Source organism: Mobula birostris, chromosome 3 (assembly GCF_030028105.1).
Source record: "Mobula birostris isolate sMobBir1 chromosome 3, sMobBir1.hap1, whole genome shotgun sequence".
NCBI classification, from domain to species: Eukaryota; Metazoa; Chordata; class Chondrichthyes; order Myliobatiformes; family Myliobatidae; genus Mobula; species Mobula birostris.
Window position 1 is genome coordinate 38762816 of NC_092372.1, and position 7740 is coordinate 38770555.

Consider the following 7740-nt stretch of genomic DNA (forward strand, 5'->3'; position numbering starts at 1 on the left):
AGCATTGAAAATCTTAAGCCATTGCCAGACTTCAGACTGAATGTAGTATCCGATATTTAAATCAAATTGTTTAACCTAATAAGGTTCATAATAAGAGATTCTTCTGTCTTTAGTTCTTCGTCATTTGCTCCAGGGGTCTATGAGAAAATAATCCTTTTCTTTGGAATTTGCTGCAAAATGGTTGCTCTGCAATTTTCACATACCTTTCCAGAGCATGAACATGTTCCCCTCTCTTGTGGAAGTTATCCATCTGCCATGTTTCCGGGACTCACAAGGCTCTATAGTGTCATTACCATTTTCCCAAAGCCTGTCCGTGTCACATCTTGGAACTTCCCTAGCTGTAAGTATCTCACATGCATTCTATCCATCAAACTTCCCAGTGAACAAGTGTTGATCTCAGAAACTGAAAGTCTTATCCATCTTTAGCTTGTCAAAATAGCCTCTTTCTTACTTTCAGTTCCACAAAACCAAACAGAAGTTCATCTTTGTTTTGATCTTCTGTCATTGTTGAGTTAAACACTCCTGTCTTCAGCAAGTTTCTACTATGTTCTCTGATATGGTCGTATATTTTACCAGTGGCATGTTGTTTCCTGTTGAATTTTTTGCTCTTAATTAGGACATTCTTGAATAGATGGCATTATCGAGATCACTTTGCTAGTGCTGATATTATCTTGGCATTATCATCATTTATGGTCTGTCTGCCTGGGCAGAGCTAACTTCATAAGCTTCTCTCCATGCACAGTGGCAGATATCAACACCTGGAATCAGTCTGACTGGCAGCTAAGGTGTCACAAAGTAGACATTTCCAGACAAACTTCCTCCATTTCTTCACAGCATTCATAGTAAGGATTTAAGAGCTATGGAGGGAGTGGAATATCAATGGCTTTTATTGGGAAACCTTAACATCAATGCCATCTGCCAGGATGCCCATTAAAATAATAGCAACCACTATGAGTTCCACTATGGTTTAATATCTCCTCAGCACAGCCTCGGGATAGAGGGGCATCCATGTAAATACATATGGTCTAAATTGTCAGCAGTAAGCTGTAATAAGACCATAAGACCATAATTAGGCTATTCAGCCCATTGAGACTGCTCTGCCATTCTATCATGGTTGATCCTTTGTCCCTCTCAACCTCATTCTCGTGCCTCTCCCCATAATATTTGATACCCTTAGTAATCAAGAACTTATCAACATCAGTTTTAAATATAACCAATGACTTCACCTTCACAGCAAAAGATTTTTTTCTAAAATCTTTAGGGGTAGACCATTATAACCTCTATCAACATTCTGTTTAAAATAGTAGTTAATGGACCCATTTGTGGAGCTGTAAGGCTGGGCATCACTCAGAGGAAAGGGAAAACAAAGGAATTAGTGACTAATCCCAAGTATTGTTTCAAATGCTATTTGCTAACAGTCAACATGCATTCCACATTATAACAAATACCTTTTGTGGGGAAAGATATTCTGAGTTTGGAAATCTATCTGCAAAACTGGAAAAGTGACGAAACGGATGTGTTTCAAGTTGCAGAGAATGTGAGGGGTAACGGGGACAGAATAAATGTCTCTGTAAGAGTAGAGCCCAAGAAAGATTGAATGACATGGATACTGTCAAATGAAACAAGTTGCTGAAGGTTTATACATCATGGCAGATTTGTCTACAGGACACATACAATTAGTGGCCACTTCATTAGGTATAGGAGTGGAGAAGGGTGTATTAGGTATCAGAGTGGGACTGTAGTTGGTATTCTGCTGCTGGAACCCATCCACATCAAGGTTCAATGTGTTGTACACTTAGAGATGCTCTTCTGCACACCACTGCTGTAACACATGGTGATTCGAGTTACTGTTGTCTTCCTGTCAGCTTGAACCAGTCTAGCCATTCTCCTCTGCCTTCTCTCATCAACAAGGCATTTTTACTGCCGCTCACTGGATGTTTTTTAGATTTTTGCACCATGCTGTGTAAACTTTGGAGATTGTTGCACATGAATATAGCAGGGAATCAGCATTTTCTGAGGTACTCAAGTTACCCTATCTGGCACCATCAATCATTCCACAGTCAAAGTCACTTAGATCACATTTCTTCTCCATTCTGATGTCTGAACAACAACTGAACCTCTTGACCATTTATGCATGCTTTTATGTATTGAGTTGCTGCCTCACGATTAGCTGATAGTTGCATTAATGTATGTCTACAGGTGTACTTAATAAGGTGGTCACTGAGTGTAAACAGAAGAGGATGTATGCAGACAGTAAAAAGCAATGCTGAGATTGAACAGTTGCTGGAAATCTGAAATAAAAGCAAGCACTGGAAAAAGAACTTTTGTGGTAAAAATTACAACAAAAAAACAATAAACATGAAATACGTTAAACATTTCATGTGAAGTATATTTTGAGTAAATCTTTTCCTATTTTCTTTCATATTATGTTTTCTTCTATTTATTAACAAATGCTCTATCAGAAATACATAAAATTATAAGAAAATTTTAAAAAATTAAGAACATAAATGGACACGGAATTCCTCCGCCTCACTTCACCATTTGGTAAGATAAAAACTGATCATCGACATCAATTCCACTTGTCTACCTGTTCTCCAAATACATTATTCCCTGAAATAGAGAAAATATTATCACACAAGTTTAAATATATTAAATATCTCATTATTCACACCTTGGACATGAAATCACAATGATTTACAGCACCCCAAGTAAAGAAGTTGCTTCTTAATTCAATCCTCAATTTGACTACATCTGTACTCCCCAGCTAAGGCATCAAACCTATAAAACAATTCCTTTTAACAAACTGCATTTTTCTATACTTTCACCTTTCATTCCTGAAAATAAATAGTGTTTCCTACCAATGTCAGTTACCTTACAGTCCTTAACATTATCAACACTCCCTTATGTCATATTTTTGCCCAGTTACCGTCTTAGTCCTTTTGTAGCCTTTTTAAGGCCCTATTTAACTTTACACCATTAGCACACCTGGGTAAATTAATGCATCTCATTTATGTGGTTTACTCACTTCAGACACTACCACAAATGTTGAGAGTAATTTTGTGTTCAGTGTTTCTAATGGTGATTGTTTCCTATTCTAAACGCAAATTTTGCAACAATCTTGTGCTCATAGTCCACATTAGCTACCTTTGTCACCCACTTAACTAAGGCTGCTACCTAAATACAGTTCTATTTTGGGAATCGTGCATTTTGGTTGACATCGTTCAGCATCTTTAAGGAATTGTTACACTTTTATATTACGTCTTTTGATAAGACATAGAAGCAGTACTGTGATGCAGCCAGGCTAGCTGCTGCCTCACAGCTCTGACCAGGGTTAAATCTTGGACTGCTCCTACCCCTCTGTTATAAAACTATTGAATAGTCCTTTTGTATGACAAGATGTACTCTTGACTTACACTGTCCAGAGATATTTTAAGGCAGAGATACATAGGTTCTTGATTAGCCTGGGCATCAAAGGGTATGGGGGAAGGCAGGGAAGTGGGGATGACTGGAATAATTTGGATCAGCCCATGATTGAATGGCGGAGCAGACTCAATGGGCTGAATGGCCTACTTCTGCTCCTATATCATATAGTCTTATGTCCACTTATACTGCACTTTTCCTACTGTTGTTACAATTTATTCTGCATCCTGCCATTGTTTTGTCTTGTACTTCCTCAGTGCACTGTGCAATAATTTGATCTACAGATCAAAACATTCATAAATCAAATCTATGCTGTAAGATATGCAAGACAATATTTTCCGTGTCCTAGTTCTTGTGACAAAAAATCCATTTCCAATTTCACTCACACACTCTGGTTTCCTCCCATGTTCTAAATTGGTCCCAGCATCTAGGTGGGTGGTAGAAATGAGGGGAGTATATAAGAAAGTGGGGAGAATAAAATGTATTAATTGTGGCATGAGTGCAAGTATCTGCACAGACTCAATGTTGTATATCTCTCTGAATACTTAATTCAAATTTAATTCAATAACTAAATATTTAGTTTATATGACAAATATGCTGTTGCAACATTAAAAATTTAACAAGACTTTCTGCTGTAAGGTCTTAAATGCATTCTTTGCATCTGCATTTACTTGGGAGATGGATACCGAGTCTGTGGAAGTGAGGCAAAGCAGTATCAAGTCCATGGACCCTGTACAGATTACAGAGGAAGAGGTGTTTGCTACCCTGAGGCAAATCAGGTGGACAGATCTTCAGGGCCAGACAAGGTGTTCCCTTGGACCCCACAGTAGTCAGAAATTACCGGGCCCTAGCAGACATATTTAAAACACCCTTCGCAACAGGAGAGGTATCAGAGGATTGGAGGATAGCCAATGTTGTTCAGCTGTTTAAAAAAAGGCTCCAACCAGAAACTAGGAAATTATGGGTCTGATAACATTTGTGGGAAGGTTATTACAAGGTATTCTATGGGAATGGATATATAAGTATTTGCGTAGACATGGACTGATTAAGGATAGTCAGCATGGCTTTGTGCATGGTAGGTCATGTCTAACCAATCTTATAGAGTTTTTTGAGGAAGTTACCAAGAAAGCAGATGAAGGCAAGGCAGTGGAAGTTGTCTATATGGACTTTAATAAAAGCATTTGACAACGTCCCGGATGGGAGGCTGGCCAAGGAGGTTCAGTCACTTGGCATTCAGGATGGCTTTGTGGGAGAAGTCAGAGAGTGGTAGTAGAGGGTTGCCTCTCTGACTGGGAGCCTATGCATGGTGATGGGCTGTTGGCCTCAGTATTGGGTCCTTTGTTATTTGTCATCTATATCAATGATCTGGAAGATAATGTGGTAAATTGGATCAACAAATTTGTGGATAACACCAGGATTGGGGGTGTGGTGGACAGTGAAGAAGGCTATCATGACTTGCAGAAGGATCTGCATCAACTGGGAAAATGGGCTGAAAAGTAGCAGATGAAATTTAATGCAGCCAAGTGTAAGGTTTTGCCTGTTGGTAGGTCCAACCAGATAGGTCTTAAAAAGTGAACGGTAGGGCACTGAAGATTGTGGTAGAACAAAGGGATCTGGGAATATAGGAATATAATTCATTGAAAGCGGTGTCACGTTAGATCCGGTTGTAAAGAAAGCTTTTGGCACACTGGCCTTAAAATCAATGTATTGAATACAGAAGATGGGATGTTATGTTGAAGAAGTTGAATAAGATGTTGGTGAGGCTGAATTAGAGAATTGTGTGCAGTTTTGGTCACCGACCTACAGGAAGGATGTAAACCAAGTTGAAAAACTGCAAAAAAAAAAAAAAGAAGGATGTTGCTGGGACTGGAGGACCTCAGAAATAAGAAAATATTGAATAGGTTAGGACTGTGTATTTTAGAATGTAGAAGACTGAGAAGAGATTTGATAGAGGTATACAAAATTGAGGGGTACAGATGGGGTAAATGCAAGCAGGCTTTTTCCACTGAGGTTGAGTAGGACTACAACCAGAGGTCATCGGATAAGGGTGAAAGGTGAGAAATTTAAGGGGAACATGAGGGGAAACTTCTTCACTCAGAAGGTCGTGAGAGTGTAGAATGAGCTGCCAGCACAAGTGGTGCAAGGAGCTCGATTTCAACGTTTAAGAGAGGTTTGGACAGGTACGTGGGTAGTAGGGATATGGGGGGCTATGGTCCCGGTTGAGGTCGATCGGAGTAAACAGTTTTAAAGATTTCGGTATGGATTAGATGGGCCGAATGGTCTGTTTCTGTGCGATGACTAAAGTTTCTTGTCGTGTTTTTGTACAGCCGTGATACCGAATTTGTCCACTAGAAGGAACTAACACGATGAAATGATCCAGTGATACCAATCACAAGTTAAACTTGAAAAGGAAACTTATTTACAAATTGTTTTGAATAACTCCAGAAGAAAATTGACGTGATACCGAACAGCATTTGGAAAATGAAGACAAAAAAGAACTCGATGAATGTAGTCGATTCGTAATTAAAACGTTTATATCTTGTGTGAAGTTCTTAATAAATCACTTTGGTTTCAGCAAATCGTACATTATAATTGTTGTTAGGAATCACAATATAGATCACAGAATGATCCGAGTCACTGATATTTTCAGAATGTTTTCACGGAAAGAAGTACAAGCAGGCGACTTATTTTTATTATTAACGGAGCCGCGTTAGGGGGCGGTATCAGACCGCAGAATATCTCCATAACATGAACACAAATGTATATGTTTCGTTCGGTTCACTAGATGGCGAGTTTGCTCCGGAGGAGGGACCGGTTGCGAGGATGTTAGTATGCTGTGAGGTAAAGTTGAAATGCAACAATGTTTTGTGACGATTGCCTTTTCTAACTCTCGCCCTCTGGCTGAGGGGAAAGACAAGGCAAGCTTAAGTGTGTTTTAATATTAAGCCATTGGAATTGCAAACAACAATGGTGTCGATCTAAAGATGAGCGAATTTTCCTATTATAACCCTCAGATTCGTCTGTGTTTTCATTAAAGATTCTGCAGCCTGGTTAGTGGAGAACGCGACTGTTTTCCTTCGATACTTGGCAGATTTTAAACACTTTTTAATGTTAAATATAGTCTTGCTAGCATATCCATATTAACCTGAATATTTATATTTTGCGATAAACGTTATAACCCTTCTAACACTCCGACACCAAAAGACGAAAAACTGTATGCAAATCAATTCTTTTTGACACTGCTTTTTGATTTTGATCTTAATAATATGGTGCGCAGAGTAACTTAAAATTAATTATATGGTACTTGACTAGAAGGGAGGCCGTGCTATTGAAAAGACTCAGTGTTGGTTTAGCCGGCCACCTGCACTGGGCTGTATTAGACAGAAAAGAACAGAATAAATTGCCGAAGATTTCTTAATCAAGGGAAGGTCCAGCTTTTCCCCCCATCTCCCAAAATGTTGGGCCACAGGACGGGTTGGAACTATGAAGGGAATGTTTATTTTGCAGAAAAGGTATGCTGTATATATGAATTAGTAACTGATAGCTTTGCTACAGGTTACCTTTATCAATGAGCCTTATACATTCTTGTAACGCAAAGAACAGTAGCGTACGGAAATAATGTAAATAAATATTTTAGTTTGAATAGAATGCAAATATTAGGAATGTAAATATATTGCATGTTTAAAATCTCTTTAATTTCACTATATTTGCTTTACTATTTATGTCAATAATGTAATGAAAGGCAGGAATGTAGAGTTGTATTATTTTATGACATAATTTTCGTGATATCAATAGTGAAATACAATTGAAAATCCATAGAGATCAGCTATTTATCACTTATAAATGATTACATAAAATTGTTTTTCCAATTCTTTGTTTCCATTGTATTCTGTAAGAAAAGTGTTTGAATGTATTTCATTGGATTGAAATTTTATTTATGAAATTATTTTATTTCAGATTTAATGTTTAATTCTGTTGTCGACAAGATTAGTAGAATATCAGGGCCACTTCATGTTTTCCGTTGTCTTTATCTGAAAGTTTTTTCAGTGCCCGTTAATGGAAAATCACCGACTAAAGAGACTGTTTCGGCAAAAAGAGCAGAAGCCGTACAATTAGTTGCTTTTTTTTCTTTATGAAATTTCCTTCGTGGTACGCAGCTTCAATCCGTGATTTAAGGCTTGCTTCTCTCTCCATTTGCACAAAAATGACTGACAGTCGTCATTCTGAATTCGAGGAGCTAAACGAACGAATCATATAGGAAACAAGAGCAACGAATGTAAATTTCGAGGGAGGGAAGGGATGGAATTTCAAACGCTTTGG

General features: G+C 38.2%; 1 long non-coding RNA gene across 1 annotated transcript; it reads left to right on the forward strand.

Moving 5' to 3' along the window:
• Nucleotides 1-270: 270 nt before the first annotated feature.
• On the forward strand, nucleotides 271-7188 carry LOC140194568 (uncharacterized). Its single transcript, XR_011885247.1, has 3 exons — nucleotides 271-340; nucleotides 2200-2329; nucleotides 5748-7188. It is a non-coding gene; the product is annotated as an uncharacterized lncRNA (long non-coding RNA).
• The last annotated feature ends 552 nt before the right edge of the window (nucleotides 7189-7740 follow it).